This window comes from Schistocerca serialis, chromosome 8 (assembly GCF_023864345.2).
Source record: "Schistocerca serialis cubense isolate TAMUIC-IGC-003099 chromosome 8, iqSchSeri2.2, whole genome shotgun sequence".
NCBI lineage: Eukaryota > Metazoa > Arthropoda > Insecta > Orthoptera > Acrididae > Schistocerca > Schistocerca serialis.
The window spans coordinates 207,955,597-207,970,436 of NC_064645.1; positions in this window are offsets into that span (position 1 = coordinate 207,955,597).

The following is a 14,840-nucleotide window of genomic DNA, read 5'->3' on the forward strand; positions in this document are numbered from 1 at the left end:
CGTTTTGCTTTCTAGAAGCGGTTTTCCAATAGCAGGCGGAATATGCCGTTTGAGATCCCACGCTTTCCCGATTTAGTTTTGTTTCCACGAGTGTCCGATAACTAATTTCCTTGACCTTTACCACTGGTAATTTGCTTGAAAATCTTTGTGATAATAGAGAGGATCCCAAATGAGTCACAGTATTTAACCAAATAGAATAATTAACATCTCAATAAAATGATTGGACAGAATAAATATTTAAAGTTAAATTAGTTATTAGACCTTCACCTTAACCCGTAATTAATATCCTGTTTCCATGTGAATATCGGAACACATGAGTCTATTTAGGAAGAAAATTGTGCTCAGTCAGTGGATTTAGGGTCAGATTAAACGGAAAGGTGTAAACGTTAGAAAAAATGGTTATGAAAGTCGCATGTATCATGTGAAATGACAGTGTGTTGGGTCAATTGACAGTTTATTTGGAACTTTTACCACTGTAAGTATCATTGCATGTTTTAACACATGACAGATAGGTATTTTGGCTACCAGAGATTTTAGCATTATTGAGCAGAACTCAGGCGAACGAAGAGCCGGTAGCAGTTGTCGGTCAGAGAGGGAGGGAGAGTTATGTCATAGCAACGGAGGTGTCACATAGAGAATGGAATTTTATTTGAGTGAGGCGGTTTTTGTAGAAAGACGACACTTTTGGAGAAAGGTAATTTGTAGTGATATTGTTTTAACGCCAATGCTAGCTGACAAGGGAAACTCGTCATAGCACACCGCTCAGATTTAGTTGTTAGAGGGCCCAGTGGACAGCCTGTCAAAAACTGAACAATGAAAAAAAAAAGCAAAATAGAAACAGTGAACGACCCAGGGACTGGAAGTACAATATTGAGCTATTTATAGCGACGGCGTCGTGGTTGAGTGGTCACGGTTTTAGGCTTTCAAGCGCGAGTCGTGTTCGAATTTTCTGCGTGACTTTTTTTTCTTTTTAGTTTCTCTCTACTCAGATTTGTGTCTGTATTGTGATGTGACGTCCGTTTGTAACAGCGAGCTGTAAGAAAGGGGCCTATAATAACAGTTACTTCTGCACAACTACTCTATTAGCAGTCGACAGATAGTGGCTTTCATGTAGGGAACTGCAAACGTTTGATGACGAGGCGACAATTCAACCGAACCCTCCACCAGAAACCATGTCTGGGGTGTCGTACACGGCATTAGTGACAGTGCGTGTGTCGTATGATAGGGATCTCTTACCGACGCACCTTATTTATGCGCCTCGTAAGTGAGTGAGATATGCCTCCTTGTCCGATTTAGATGTTCGTATGAATGTGATCACTCCCAACGAAATGATGGAAACATGATAGTTTCTCACATAAGCTGCAACAAAGGGACGCAATAGTTTTACAATCACTTAGTTTCTCTGTGCTCTGTCAAAACATATGTTTTTAACGTTTTTGAAGCTGCGTTCCGCTTTGGCTCTCACTGTTCATCAGTTTACTTGCGACGGTAACGTGTTCATACCACGTGACTCACATACGATAACCATTGTATAGTATGAAAACTGCCAACACTACAGAAAGAGAACAAATATTTCAGTGGCCGGACCGACAGTAGGGAAAGAAAAGTGGCACGGGTGAGGTTTGAACACGGCTCGTTCGCTTCTACAGTCTAACACCGTGACCACTTTGTTGTATTTAATAATATCTAAATGTTGGCATCCGGGGTGAATCATCAGTCATGTGTTCAGTATAGCAAAACGTTTACTTCCACCATCAAGAGTTAAGAGTATTTCATTTAAAATGGGCAATGTGTAATTATACGTAATTTTAATATTGTGTGTAAAAGTAATTTTTATGGCGTATCAAAATGCTGAGAAAAAGTTATTGTTCATACCAGGCCGATTTTCTTCTCTGTCTCATTAGAACAACTCAGTAAGATTACAGACTGCCTTCCTTTTGTCGTTTGTAAATATTTCATGAAGCTTTGAGACATTAAGTGAAAAATAGATCTGGCAAAACCTCCAGTGTCACGCTTTGCACTATTGCATGGATGGTGAACCGTATTTTCAGAAAGAGAAAGAAAGTATAATCTAGGAAAGCCGGCCAGAGTGGCCGAGCGATTCTAGGCGCTACGGTATGGAACCGCGCGACCGCTACGGTCGCAGGTTCGAATCCTACTTCGGGCATGAATGTGTGTGATGTCCTTAGGTTAGTTAGGTTTAAGTAGTTCTAAGTTCTAGGGGACTGATGACCTCAGAAGTTAAGTCCCAAAGTGCTTAGAGCCATTTGAACCAATCTAGGAAGGCAGCCTAGTAAAACAAGTAAGGTAAGCAGTTTGTCGTGGAGCGATTTATATCAGGAACACGCAGTTCAGCGCTTCACATTTTTTGCAGTGTGCAGACAGTAGTGCAGAGTAAGAACCTACTGCAGGACCTGAACGACTCTTTTGAGATGAAATTGCGAGTTGTAGTCATTAGCAAAATTTCATATAAAATCAGTAAATGTATAATTGTAACGGGGCACGTTTTTAATACGTAACAATTAGGCGTTGTGTATGATTATTTGATGAGGAAGACATTCTGAGAATTAGTAATAACTATTCTCTACATTAAACCTCGTTACAGATAGTCAGACGCAGTTTATATTACTTAATATCACAAACATCAAACGAAATTTGCACAGTCATATTTGTGTTCAAAAGTCGAATACCCAACGCCAGTCTAGGTCAGAATACAAGAGCGACAGTGTAGTCCCAATTTATAGTAAGCATTCTCACTTTACTAGAGGGGGAGTCTGGTACGCATACAGTTTCCAGTTAATAAGTAAAAACTTATCAGTTTCAAAATCTATTCAAATGATTATATATGTTGATTCAGGATAATGTAACACAGGGTTTCCCAACGTGTGGTCCGCGGACCCCTAAGGGGTCCGCCGGCTCTTTCTAGGGGGTCCGCGGCCACGTTTCACCAAATCGTGTAAAATAATGAGTAAAATTATTGAATAAAAACGTGAAAATCAAATTCATCACTTTTTTCGCGTGAAAAACATGTGTACTTTTTTTACTTCAGGTCGTATTCCCAAGCAGCCTTTGCGGTTCCTAGGTGAGAACGCATACACAGTTTAGTGCCGGAGAATGCGGCTTCTCTGATCGACTGTTTCGCAACAATACGGGGGTCGTTTGTGAGCCGGCTTACGGCGTTAGATGCGCTGAAACCATTTACGCGTGAGCGGAGCGAGCTTTGTCGACCAGCCACAGCGGTCGCTGGCACATTTGCGGCCCCAGGCATCATTAAATGTTAAACTTGCTTTATCAGTGCACTACCTATTTTATAAGTCGATTTTGACCTTCAAGTTGTTTTCATTCATCTCTAAACCAAAGACTATTCATACTTGGGGGAGGGGGGTCATTGCGAACATGGCACTTGCATTAAGAAGCTTTCAGTTCCCATGGCTTTCGCTCTGAAATTTAAAGTTACCGTGCTCTTGACTGACTAGGGGTCCGCCATAGATTTTCGACTGAAGGAGTCCGCCAGCTGAAAAGGTTGGGAAGCCCTGATGTAACAGTTAATAAGATTCTTAAAACACTTCGTTACACCTGGATTGCGTTATCCGGCAAGTCACTATATAGGGAATGTATGTAACCAGATTGTGGCAATCAAATTGTTGTATAGCTTATTAAAATGTGCTTTAAATGCATGTCGATTGAAAGAAAAGAGAGTGTAAAAAGAATGTTTAATACACAGATGGTGTAAAATTTCTCCCCGTAACCCCTCAAATGTTCCATTAAGCGAAAGGCAGCTTAGTCGGTGTAAACGATCACGGTATGAAAAGTCCCCTTTGGAAAATTATGACTGAAAGACTGTGCTGGTAAAACTCTTACGTTATTTGATATAGAAACAGCTGAGCAAAACTGAACGTACTCAGACAGTTCTCTCTTTACTTATTCTGATCATCACTAAACTGACACACAATATTTTTTTAGCGCAACGCAATCTGACTTTCAATAATCCCTACAAAAAAAATGGCCCTGACTAACAATAACCTATACCTCTCATGAATCACTTACCTCACAAAAATCTTCGTTACTCGAATTACTGCAATACAGCGAGCGCCAATGCTGCCAGTTAAATAAAAGATTCTAGCTACTGAAGGCACTAATTACTTATAGGTATAGTTAGCAAGTGAAAGATTTTTATAGAGAACAAACAACGTATTTACCTTAATACTGTTCAAAAGTCATTATATATATATATATATATATATATATATATATATATATATATAACCTGTCAAAACTCTGGCATCCCTCTCCCCACATCCACCACTGCTGGCAGCTCACCTCCAACTGCACAACGCTATGCGCTGTTCACGTCCAACTGCCCAACACTACAATAGCGAATATTCCAACAATGCCAACCAGCCACAGACTGCACACAGCACAGTCAGTGATTTTCATGCAGAGCGCTACGTGGCGTAACGAACATAAAACATTTGAGATGACTTAAGTTCGACGTAAAGCTGAGCACTGACAGTTAGGGCGTTTGTAAATCTCGTCTTATCTTGTGTGAAGGCAGTTCTGTTTGACATTCTGACGATGAGATGCGCGTGAAACGCGTCAGTATGAAAATGGCAGTTGAATAGTTTGTTTCGAACGATCCATTTAGCATTAACATAAGAAATGTGCTCAATATTTGAGGTAATTCGTCGTAGATGCCTCGTCTCGTAGAATGCCTTGTCAGGGTAGGATCCAGTTCCCACAATAGAAATGATGATTCTCTTCCTTCCCCTGTGAAGCGGTCTTGCTTAAGCTTCTCGCGCGTGTGTGCAAATGTTTTTATTACCATCACGTGTGACCCGAGAGATGGTGCCGAAGAGATTTTTTCTAAAAAAAAAAAAAAAAAGGAAATAATTGCTCATTTTGTGGTGTTTACGTGTGAGCGTGCATTCGCTTAATTACGCATTTAGGATGTGAGTTTAATTTACAGCTCTCCCTCTCGGCTGACGCATTTTTAATCGCACGGGCGTGGCCAGGTGTGGCCGACCCGCGACAAACTGCCGGTGGCCCGTTTATTCGCGACTGCTGACCGTAAATTACTTCGGCCAGTTGAACGCGCCAGAGCGTTAAAAGCTGCCGGCCACAGCTGAACACAGCTGCGCATAGAACGGGGCGCCATTTTTACGTTGAGCCCCGCACCGGCTCGCTCCTTATAGCGCTTGCGTACTCGGCTTAGCACATACATTACGGCAAGTGCACTTTACACTATCTATAAGATTATACCCTTATTTGTACGGTCTGGAAACAAATGAATGCTGCACTGTACTTAAATTTTAAAGGGGAAAGGAAAAAAATACGAGTATTCTACACAGAAGCTACAAAGGCAAGTCGCCTTGTTGTATGGGTGTTGAGTAGCTACTGGGGGTTTCTGTGATGGGAGAAAACGTTGTATCACCAGAATTTATTCTTCCTGGCTGTTCAAGAAATTTACCTCTGAGCTTAGCTGTTTTCCACAAATAGTTGGAGTGGAATGCTAAGTAGCTCATGTTGGTATGAATTTCACGCTCTCTGTGTCAGGTATGCTGATGTGACAGAAATCATGGGGTACTTCTTAATATCGTGTCGGATCTTCTTTTCCCCGGCGTAGTGCAGTAACTCGGCGTGACATGGACTGGCTGGTAGTCCCCTGCAGAAATATGAAGCCATGCTGCCTCTATAGCCGTCCACAATTGCGGAAGCGTTGCCGGTGCAGGATTTTGTGCACCAACCGACCTCTCGATTATGTCCCATAAATGTTCGATGGGACTCATGTCGGGCGATCTGGGTGGCCAAATCATTCGATCGAACTGTCCAGCATGTTCTTCAAACGAATTGCAAACAGACAATCCCGTTGCAGGAACACCCGCAACTGAGCAGTATATCAGAGGTTGAAAATACCGCTACAGTTGCAAAGTTCATTATTATCACACGACCGGTTTCGCGCTCTTAAAGCCCATCTTCAGGTGTCGTAACTTGGTGCTGTGACCCCCGAGCGCCGCGGTGGACGTGTACAAGGCGCTGTGTGCTATCTACTCCCTGTTCTGCGCTCGTAGGTTGCACAGCGCTCCTTGTACTCGTCCACCGCGGCGTTCGGGGCACAGCATTTAGTTACGACACCTGGAGATGGGCGTATAAGAGCCCGAAACCGGTCGTGTGATAATAGATGAACTTTACAACTGTAGAGGTATTTTCAGCCTCTGAGAACTGCAAACAGTTGTGGCCCGGTGACATGGCCCAGTATCATCCATAAAGATTCCATCATTGTTTGGGAACATGAAGCCCATGAATGACTGCAAATGATGTTCAGGTAGCCGAATATAACAATTTCCAGTCAATGACTAGTTCATTTGGACCAAAAGACCCAGCCCACACCTTTGTGGAGCCACAACCAGCTTGCACAGTGCCTTATTGACCACTCGTGTATGTTGATTAGTCGCGTCTGCCTACCATCAGTTCGTACCAACTGAAATCTGGAATCTTATCAGGCCGCGGTTTTCCAGTTGTCAAGGGTCCAACCGATATGGACACGAGCCCAGGAGAGACTGCAGGCGATGTTGCGCTGTTAGCAAAGACATTCGCTTCGGTCGTCTGCTGCCATAGCCCATTCAGGCCAAGTTTCGCCGCGCTGTCTTAACCGATACGTTCGTCGTACGTTCCACATTTATTTCTGTGGTTATTTCAGGCAGTGTTGCTTGTCTGTTAGTACTGACAACTATACGCAAACGCCAGTGCTTTCAGTAGCGAGGAGAGAAGTCTTCCGAAGTAAGAGTGATTTCAGGTGTGCCGCAGGGGAGTGTCGTAGGACCGTTGCTATTCACAATATACATAAATGACCTGGTGGATGACATCGGACCTTCACTGAGGCTTTTTCCGGATGATGCTGTGGTATATCGAGAGGTTGTAACAATGGAAAATTGTACTGAAATGCAGGACGATCTGCAGGAATTTACGCATGGTGCAGGGAATGGCAATTGAATCTCAATGTAGACAAGTGTAATGTGCTGCGAATACATAGAAAGAAAGATCCCTTATCATTTAGCTACAATATAGCAGGTCAGCAACTGGAAGCAGTTAATTCCATAAATTATCTGGGAGTACCGATTAGGAGTGATTTAAAATTGAATGATCATATAAAGTTGATCGTCGGTAAAGCAGATGCCAGATTGAGATTCATTGGAAGAATCCTAAGGAAATGCAATCCGAAAACAAAGGAAGTAGGTTGCAGTACGCTTGTTCGACCACTGCTTGAATACTGCTTAGCAGTGTGGGATCCGTACGAGATAAGGTTGATAGAAGAGATAGAGAAGATCCAACGGAGAGCAGCGCGCTTCGTTACAGGATCATTTAGTAATCGCGAAAGCGTTACGGAGATGATAGATAAACTCCAGTGGAAGACTCTGCAGGAGAGACGCTCAGTAGCTCGGTACGGGCTTTTGTTGAAGTTTAGAGAACATACCTTCATCGAGGAGTCGAGCAGTATATTGCTCCCTCCTACGTATATCTCCCGAAGAGACCATGAGGATAAAATTAGAGAGATTAGAGCCCACACAGAGGCATACCGACAATCCTTCTTTCCACGAACAATACGAGACTGGAATAGAAGGGAGAACCGATAGAGGTACTCAAGGTACTCTCCGCCACACACCGTAAGGTGGCTTGCGGAGTATGGATGTAGATGTAGATGTAGACTCCGTCCACCACTGCGTTGTCCGTGCTCAGAGGCAATGCGTAAAATTTGGTATTCTCTTCATACTGTTCACACTTTGGATATTTGAATAGTGAATTCCCTAAATATTTCTGACATTGAATGTCCTGTTTGTTTAACTCCAACTACCATACCTCGTTTGAAATCCGTTAATTGGCGTCGTGCGGCCATAATCGCGTCGGAAACCTTTTCACATGAAAATCACATGGGTGCAAATTACAGTTCCGCCTTTTGTTCGTGTTTACGCTGTGACTGCACGCTATTTGAGTAAAAGCAGTCTCACAACTTCAGTCCTAACGAGCAAATAAGATTTTCTTGCATACAGGATGACACAGACTCCTATAGCTGATGCTTGACGATTTTGAAATAAGGAACCAATAATCCGAAACCAGTATTTCAGATGGTACTAGTTCTTTAACGAGCAATGCATATGATTCACGTGCCCTGTAACTGCTTACTTCGCTTCGATGTCTGTGAAGCCACTCCGAAAATCAACATACACAATCTGATCGAACGTATTACAACACTTATATGTAATTCGCAACCGGCCACTTCATGTCAGGAAAGGACAACTCGCTAGTATAAAAGGAGGCGGGGAGCATTGTATTGTAAGTAGCTGTAACAGTAGAATGGGTCAAGTAGGAGAGCTCAATGACTTCAAGCGTGGACTGGTCACTTGAGTAACAGATCCATCAGGCACACGTCAGCACATCTATTGCCCCAAAATTCGACTGTTGGTGATGTGACAGGGAAGTGGAATCGCGAGGGAACAACCAGGCAGATATCATGTACTGATGGACTATAGCTGTCGAGCAATGCGGAGGGTGGTTGTAGAAAATCGCGTGAAATCAGCGAAAGGAGCTCGCATTCGAGTCCACGTATTGTTCCGGCGGGCTGAGTGTTCCAGCTGGGCGGACGCCGATTATCAAGAGCCAACGACTACGTACCAAACAATGTCACCCACAAAGAACATTGTAAATTCTGTTAAACAATATAAATATATGAAAAAAGCATTCCGTCTTCTGGCCACGAGTGAGCTACCGGGACCATCCGACCGCCGAGTCATCCTCTGAGGAAGATGGGGATAAGACGGGCGTGGGGTCAGCAGATAGCTCTCCCGGTCGTAAGATGGTATTCTCGACCGAAGTTGATACTATTCGGTCGAGTAGCTCATTTGGCATCGCGAGGCTGAGTGCACCACGAAAAATGGCAACAGCGCATGGCGGCCTGGATGGTCACCCATCCAAGTGCCGACTACGCCCGACAGCGCTTAACTTCGGTGATGTCACAGGAATCGGTGGAACCACTGCTGCAAGGCCGTTGCCCATAAATATATGAAGGATTAGCAAATTCCAACAACGTGCATATCTCATGTAAACAAGCGCAACAAGCAACTTTTCAATAACGTATTTTCAATTGTAGCTGATGTCCCTAAATTAACCTGGAATAACCCATCATGCACGATAATGCCAGGCCCCAAGTGGCCTGTGACACCAGGGATGTCTTGCAACGAGTCGACGCTGAAGTAATGAGATGGCCAGCTGTGAGTATCGACCTAGACTACAGCTAGAATATGTGGGACATGGACAGACGTGTTCGTGTTCGTGGTCGTCCTGTTCCACCACAGGCTCTCGAAGAACTCTCAGGGACTCTCACTGAACAATGCCTAAGAAGGAGAGAAGTGTACAAGAGAATATGAAGCACAGCGTAAAAAGGGCAAGAAGGTAAACTGCAGAACAATCCTTGACAAACACATTGGAAAGAAGAGAAGAGTAGTATAAAAAATGCGTAAACGGAATCAGGAAAATAGGAATGCTGACGCCTACAAAATTAGAGTGACAGATGGTACAAAACGGAAAAACGAGAACTGCTAGAGGATAATGGCAATCATCATAGGATGCAACACTATGATGAAGATAGTGTTCGCATCTAGAAAAATTAGCCTGGGTTAGCAGTACAGAGCGAATTAGGTTGTGGAAAGGGGCTAAAATAAGTTGCTGTCAGTTGCACTCGACATAGAAACTTTATTCATCAACACACAGTATCACAACAAGAATACAAAACACTCAAGACTTTAATCGGCCTCCTTTGATTAACATTAGATTGGCTGAAGGCCACATTCAAAATCCAAGACACGAGGCCTAAGCAAGAAACTGAAATACAAGTTTCTTCTGGAGGTTTCACCCAAGAATATTTTCTAAATCTTCAATCTAAACAGGCTGAAGGCCTTAGCAACTTAATTTTAATGGAACTTGGCTGGAGGACGCATATTAAGCAAAAGCACAAGGTCTTATCTTAAAATATTTCATGTAAAATTCGGCTGACGGTCCCATACAAAAGCATAAAAATCTCATGCCTTAAGGGCAAGACAAGAACATTAACTTAAGAGATATTGACACTCGGCTGAAGGCCACACATCGACCAAATAACTAAAACCCAAACAGGGAAATTACTGTAACACACAAGGAACGGCATTCAGAAGTTTCCGAGGGTCGGCCTGGGATTGTAACACTAACGCCTGTTTAGGTGGGACAGGCAGCCTGTCCAGCGACTTCATCTGAAGGAAACCCAACCGACAGACAGCCGACCGACCGACCGACCAATCAACAAAACCAGTTCCGGTCCACGCAACCAGCAAAATGACCACAAGATTTCAATACAACGACACACATAATATTGGCGCTCACAACGACCAACAACACCACAGCTGTCCAACTACACGCTGCACTGGACATCAACAACACGAAGAGGAATATACACTGCCGTAAATTACGTCAACGACCAGGGCAGGTAACTGGAACGTCAACGGCCACAAGACAGAAGATACCGCTGGTCAACTTCAATAACAGGGAATAGATTGAGTTAAACTCCACAGGAAGATGGCTGGAATATTGGCCGACTTGAATACACACACGTTGTTGCTCGTGGGAATATCCCAAAAGCGACAACCCGGATCAAACGAAGAAATGTATACAGTTGAGGTTCGGTAGTAGGTTAAGTGAGGACTCAACTTTCATGTCGAAGACCAGTGGGCGACGAACTTCGTAGTACTCGCAAGCAGCACCTCACACTCCAACCGCGTGTGCACACTGCCTGCAGCCCCGGCCTGAGTAGGCGCGATGGAGACTTCCTTGCTGCTCCACACCAACCGACCGACAGCCCTGGCCCGGAAACGGTGACAAGACCAAATATACGTCGGCCGATGAGACGACCAACCGAACGACCAACCACCGGTCGTCTCGCTCCAATCTCCCTCCGTCGGACAGTTCCCGTGTGTCGCCAGCGGTCAGCGAGCACTGGCTGTCCACGCCTCACCAGCGCTCCGTCCCCGACTGCACTGCTGGTCTGTCTTCAACTGACTGCCAGACACACGACGAACCGGAAATACGATCTGTCGCTCCAGAGATGGTACGACAGTGCACTTATCGATATCGGTGCTGCTTCTACTCATGGGAAAGTAAGGCAGGAAGTTAGTGACGCCAGTAAATGGAATAAAAAAACGAGGTGGCAGTACCGTAATAGAAGATAACAAACAATAAATGGCATGAACACGAGCATGCGTGGCTCAATATATATTTATATGTATACTTTGAAGAAAAAAAGCACCTTTATGAATATCAAGAGCTCAAATCGAAAAAGAAGAGGAAATAGATGAAGGTGAGATGGGAGACATGATACTTCGAGAAGAATTTGGTAGCGTACGGAAACACTACGTCAGTAAAAGATACCTAATTTAGACAATAAGCACTAAGAAATACAGGGACTGTTGGGATAGCCATCCATGACAAAATAATTCCACCTAGCATGCAACATATACAAGAAATGTGAATACTCCCATACTTCAAGAAGAATATGATTACTCAAATTCCTAAGAAGACAGATACTGAGGGGTGCGCATAGTAGCTAACTATTGATGCATCAGTTGATGATGGTAGGAAATGACTCTAAATGCTTACAGAAGAATGGAAAGAATGGTAGGGGAAGGCCTTAGAAATGAAGGAATACCGAGGCAGTACTGATGACCATATGAATTATGGGATAGACTAAACATGCGTCTGTAACTCGTATAACTTTTGTAAATTTAGAAAAAGGCATTTGACACTTTTGACTGGAATATACTGTTTTGAAAGGCTGAAGATAGCACGGATAGTGAAGCGAAAGATTGTCTACAACTGGTACCGAAGCCTAACTGCACATGAAGATAATGAATACGATGCAATAATTGAGAAGGGAGGAATGATTATGTTGCAGGAAATCTTTTCTGAAAATGAAGTTACATTGAAGTTGAGGGTGGACGATAATCAGTACAGACAAGAAAAGAAAAGAAACACGTGAAATACTGAAGAACGCTTAAGATTAGAAAGGTAGATCGAATAACTAATGAAGAGGTATTGAAAATAATTGGGGAGTAAGACTGTAATGATGTCACTTGACTAAACAAAGACGTTGTTCACACGCTAAGGCGGGCAAGGAATAGTCTGTTTGGTTACGCGATAGTTACAGGGTGAAATCTTTAGGAAGAGACCAACGCATCGTGACAAGTGGGTGTAGGTTGCAATGGTTTTGAAGATGTGAAGAAGCTTGCACTGAATAGACTAGTTTGGAGGGCTGCATCTGATTTGTCTTCCGACTGAAGACCACATAACAATCATCTGTCAATCAAAAGTAACGCCTTATGTTTGAAGGGTAATGAAAGTTTAGTGAGCAACTGAACACTAACAGCCTTAACTATTACAGTATGAAATAATACTATTTGCTGTACGTCATGTGCAGTGCTATTCTCCGAATTACACCTTGTCCGTGAACCAGATAACTAACAATGGACGTTACGGAACTGTGTTTGTAAAAGAACTCGAAGCATCCTATGATATTAGCAGTAGGTGCGTAGAATGCTTCCATCTGTCAAATTCATTCTGTATTGATAACTTATGCACACATAAGGTTGTTTGGCGATTTTTCTTTGCAAAACTTCTACTTCATGTCCTCACAGAAGGTACATTAGGTGTTAACCTCTGTAAGATTTTTCATGTCTGCTGCCGTAGCTACAAGTTTTTTGAAAAGCGTTTCCGTTTTCCACCTTGGCTGAAAGTGATAGTAAAACAGGCGGAAATGTTTTTTTTTATTTACTATCCTCTATTTTCTCGATTACCCCGTGATAAAAAGGAATGGATGTTTGAGTCTCCCACTTGTCAATGCATTTAGTTTGTTTACTTTCCATTGTGATTTAAAACAGATATAGAATGAAAAAATATTTGATCAGCTGGACATCAGCAGTTGAGGAACATATTTATAGAATAAAATTCCGTTAAAGCTGCCAGTAAAAGAAACTGAAGGACATTTTTATTCCATAAAACTACATAATAGACCATACAGAATTTTTTTTTTTTTTTTAGATTTGTTGTGTAAGGTAGGATTGCAGTCGTGAAATGCTACCCCTTTAGCCCGTCGCGATTGAGCCGATATTTGAGTGTAAGTATGTTAATAAATAGTATCCTATCAGCAATTTTCGTGAATGTCCATTTTTTCATTTGTGTTGTGGTGTCCTCTTCAATGGATCCATACAGTGGTCATCTCTTACTTTCGGGAACGTACCGATAGTCACACTAAGAGGTTTTCTGTTTTCATCCACATACTTTCCTCGCAACGGTCTCGCAGCGTACTGGACAGCTGCTATTGTCGCAGTATCGGTGTCCGTTAAGTCCATATTCTGCAAAACAGGTTGAGAATCTCTCTTGGAACACTGTACATAATTATTCGACACTCTGCTAGACGGACTTATTCAATTATTATGCAGGGTCTGTGCCCATCAGCTGTCCTACAAATATCCAGTGTTTGATGATTCCTTAATTACAAAGTCGCAATTAATCCTAATGAATGTCTTAAGCAATTCTTGGTTAATTAAACCCGGAGGGGAGGGGGCGGGGGGCTCTGCGAACTCGCGCTCCGGTATTTCACAATTACACACCCTGTTACAAGTCAGCAATTTCTTTGCTCTAGTTATTTCTTCTGTGAGAATAAATTCGGTTGAAAAGAACGACGTTACATTCAGAGACAGCGTACATAAATGTACCGACCTTACCGCGGTCGGAATACGTGTCAGATCATTCCTTGCACAAATAAAATATTTGAAAGAAAAATTTACTGTATTCCTACAACTCTACTCAGCGAGCAAGGGCTAGGCTTCTTCTCGGATTTTTTTTTTCTATTTCTTTTTCATATTGATTGAATTTCCATTTTGAGGTCTTATATAGAGAGATTCATACGTTTCTACTGATTGTAACCAGTTCTGGCTGACGTAGAGTTAATGTATTTTCTACTGGGCCTCTGTACATTATATCACTTCGATAATGCGAAATATTAATGTGAACAAATTACCTCTTGTATGCGACTTATCGCAAACCATTTGTTTGAACGAAATGTCTTAACAATCAAATGTCCTTATTCTTAAAAGTTTCAAATTGAATAGATATATGTTTTAAAACTGTAATGTTTATTTTAAATTGTTATTTAATAGAATGTATCATTGTCTTTCATATTAACAAATTAAGGTAAAGAGACAGTATTAATCAATCTGGTGTACATTACATTATTAAAATAGGTTTGTATATCTTTTAAGTAATCTAAAATAAAGTAACAATTTTTACCAGTCTGTCATTTTACTTTATTGTACACTCGAGACTGACTGCAGCCTGATGGCTTTGCAGGTTTGTGGCGCGATAAGGAAATTAGGGCCTATACATGCAGAACAGAGGCGAATCATTAAAGCAATGATATGGACCGCTATGGTAAAACCCACAAACACACGAGAAATTGACAAAGGGCGGATTGTTATGACCTGATGACCGGCTAAACATAACGGTCGCGACACTTCGCCTCGTTTTTGTTACTCACTGCGACGATAGCGCACCAAGCGGTCAGCAAGTAATGCCTCTGAGTTCTATATTGGATGACTGCAAATGCTATCGGTTATAATGATTTTTAACATGGTTTTCACGATAAATAGCTTATGAAGTACCATAAAAATTGAAAATAACTGAAAAATCACACCACATTTGTCATTCTTTAGTTTTCTAAGGACCCTGGGAGGTAAAAAACGGACTTTAGAGGACAGTTTATTTAC